This window comes from Microtus ochrogaster, chromosome 2 (assembly GCF_000317375.1).
Source record: "Microtus ochrogaster isolate Prairie Vole_2 chromosome 2, MicOch1.0, whole genome shotgun sequence".
Lineage (NCBI taxonomy): Eukaryota > Metazoa > Chordata > Mammalia > Rodentia > Cricetidae > Microtus > Microtus ochrogaster.
The window spans coordinates 7280128-7283615 of NC_022010.1; the positions used below are offsets into that span (position 1 = coordinate 7280128).

At 48.5% G+C, this 3488-nt stretch overlaps 1 protein-coding gene across 2 annotated transcripts in view; it reads left to right on the forward strand.

The window, feature by feature from the left end:
* Nucleotides 1–3488, forward strand: part of Taok3 (TAO kinase 3) — a 191254-nt gene that overhangs the window by 156287 nt on the left and 31479 nt on the right. The gene's annotated exons all lie outside the window — the stretch shown is intronic.

Consider the following 3488-nt stretch of genomic DNA (forward strand, 5'->3'; position numbering starts at 1 on the left):
TCAGTAGCTTACTGTGACTTCATGCTTGTCCACGGTAGGCGTATTCAGTAGCTTACTGTGCCTTCATGCTTGTCCACGGTAGGCGTGTTCAGTAGGTTACCGTGCCGTCATGCTTGTCCCACGGTAGGCGTGTTCAGTAGGTTACTGTGACTTCATGCTTGTCCACGGTAGGTGTGTTCAGTAGGTTACTGTGACTTCATGCTTGTCCACGGTAGGTGTGTTCTGGCCTGGAGATTAAGTGGTTTGCTTCAGAGCCAGTTCTCCTAGTGTTAAACAGGGTCACGTTCTAAACTCCCTTTAGAAGGTGTTGCAGGCCTCCTGTGTGTCGTCCATAGCTGCTGCTTATTTATTATGTTGTATATACGCCAGGTCTGTGAGATGAGCAGTGATTGTGACTCAGAAATTATGTGTGGTCTGGGAGTGTAGCTCAGTGGGAGAGCACGTGCTGGAGGAGAGTGGGAGATAGACAGACTTAATCATGGCCGGGTACTGACTTAGAAGCCAGGGCTCATTCATGCTAAGCACATTTGTGTTCTCTCTTATTTCCCCCTTAAAGCTCACAAGCTTGCCATGGGCAATTGCATTGTTAAACGTCCTTTCTCACCAGGCTTGGTGGTATATGCACATCTTTAATCCCAGCACTCGGGGGACAGAGACAAGCAGTCTCTGTGAGTTCTAGACCAGCCTGGTCTACAGAGTAAGGCCCTATCTGAGAATGAAAATGAGATGAAGCCCTTTCTCTCCTCTCCACTTGTTAAAAGCTAGACCTGTCCCACCAGAAGCAGAGGCAAGGAGAGAGATTCCCCAGGGCTGGCAGGAGAAGGAAGGAGAGCAACAGGGTCATTCATGTCCCCTTGGGTCGGAGCCCCGAGTCCTTTGACACATGCCACCTTACCCAGTCGGCCACACTGAAGACAACTGGGCTCACCCCTCTTTCCCTAAGGAAGCATCCAAAGACTTGAAGAGGTCAAGTCTTTGTCCAAGGTCAGAGGTGTAGTTGGAATAGAGTGGGTGCTTTCCCCGGGCAGCCCAAGGCGTGGCACCATGGAACTTCCGACTTGTACTTGGTCCCTTGTGAAGCTATAGTCACCACATCTCCACAGCTTCTCTGCAATTCACACTTGCCCAGTGTGTGACTCAGACTTACCGTTCTCCCCAGCTTTGAATTTGGGGGGCTGTGTTGACTCCTTTGGTATCTTTCTAACAGAAAATGACCACTATTTCTCTGCCTTGATGATGGAGCTCCTCAGGCAGTTCAAGAACCATGAGCCCTTGATTCTGATCCCCACAATGTATAAGAATTAAAAAGGTAGCCTTGTGTGTTGGTGCAAGCCTTTAATTCCAGCACTCTGGAGGCAGTCTACATAGTGAATTCCAGGCCAATCAGAGCTATGTGGTGAGACCCCATCTCAAAAGAAAAACTAGAGAGAGAGAATGAATATCAGGGTGTAGCCTGTAGCCTCAGAACTGAGAGGCTGAGGAGAGAATGTAACAAGTCTGGGGCTGATGAGGCTACACAGTGAGGCCCTATCTGGAGGCTGAAGAGTTGGCTCCATCACCAGAACCCATGTAAAAGGCCAGGTCTAATGGCATGTGCCTGTAACCTCAGACCAGGAGGGTAACAACAGGGAGGGCCATGATGTTCTTTGGCCAACCAGTCTAGCAGAGTTGATGAGCTCCAGGCTCACCGAGAGACCCTGTCTGAGATTTAGGAGAGATATCCAGTGTCCACCTCCCCCCCAGCCTCCACACACTTGAGCAGGCAGGTGTGCTCACAAGCCTGTGTTCACACTGTACTAACAGGTACACCCATCACACCACACACACACACACACACACACACACACACACACACACACAAATCTGAAAGATAAATTATAAAGTATACAAAATTATCAGCTTTTTAATATGTAAGTTATTTTTCTTTCATGTTCATTGGTGTTTGGCCTGCATGTATGCCTGTATGAAACTGTCAGATGCCCTGGAGCTGGAGTTACAGACAGGTGTGAGCTGCCGTGTGGGTGATGGGAATTGAACTCAGGTCCTCTGCAAGAGCAGCCAGTGTCCTCAACCGCTGAGTCATCTCTCCAGTCCCAAATTACCAGCTTTTTAAAATTCTGTTGACCAAACAGCATATTTGTCGAGACACCTAGTGTAAACAGTGAAGTGAGAACAGATAATATAATTAACAAGTGTTTAATGTATTCCATATTAAATTTCACAAATGACCACTGCTCATGCTTTGACTTAAGCTTGTCTGTCTACCTTGAGCATGGAAGGATGAAACTTAGTATCTGTTGGTGGCTCACACCAGCTAACCTCCTACTAGGGAGTTAGAGGTCACCCTGAGCTCTAGAGAGAGACCTCACTGCAAACACCATCTTCATGTGGGCCCAGGAAGACCATCCGAAAGGCAGGAAGTTTGCTGGTGACAAATGGAAGGTTGTGTTTGGAGTCTGCGGAAGGCGATTATCCTAGCCATGGGGAGCGCTGGAAAGCAAAAGCTGCCCTCCTGGAAGACAGCCAGGTACAAGGAGGACATGCTGGGCTCTCAGTTGTCTTTGTCACACACTTGAGCCAGGTGTGAGAAGACAGGCAGTGGGGCCACCCTATTTGCAGGGACCCAGGCCCTGGTAAGACAGGGAAATGTCCCTCACCCTCTTCCCAGTCCGTCATGAGGCCCAGGGCTTTCTCAGCTGTGGGCAGTTCATGTGCAGGTTTAGATGCACCGTGAGGGTGTTAGAGGAGGCCCTGCCTCCCCTCTGGGAATCTCATTAGAGAGGGAATTCCAGAGGACTGAGGATGACTCAGTGGGTAGAGTGCCTGCTGCTAAGCTCAGATCCTGGCACCCATCTGAAAGCCAGGCACTGAGGTGTGTGCCTGTGATCTCAGCACACTGGGGAGGTGGAGACCGAAGGATTCCCAGGCCTCCCTGCTGAGCCAACCTAGCCAAAATAGTGAGCTCCAGGCTGAGTGAGGGACCCTCTCTCAAAAAATATGGTGGAAAATGATAGAGGAAGCCCCCCCCCCCGTCAGTCTCTGGCCTCCACACCCACACTCATGGGTGAGCATGCCTCCACACACACGAGGGAATACCAGAAACAAGTGAATATCTGGGTAAAATGTGCCTACCTGGAAATGGCCACCATACTGTCATATTTGTGTGTGGAAGAAAATTTTGATTTCAAAAGAGGCTGTTCTTGTTTTTCCCTAAAGTTATCCTCGTATATGATATGAGCATATGGGATCAAAACTTATACACATATCTCAGACTACTTCTGTGTTTCCCTCTACCCAGATATAAATACATTTAAGGAAATAATAATGGGACTAGGTATAGACAGGCTTGTAATCCTAGTGCTTGGGAAACGGAGGCAGAAGGCTCGCCGTGAAGGTCAGGGTCCCTGGAATGAATATATATATATATATATACACACACACATATATGCACATATACACATACAATTTTCTCCCATGTAAGTAATTTG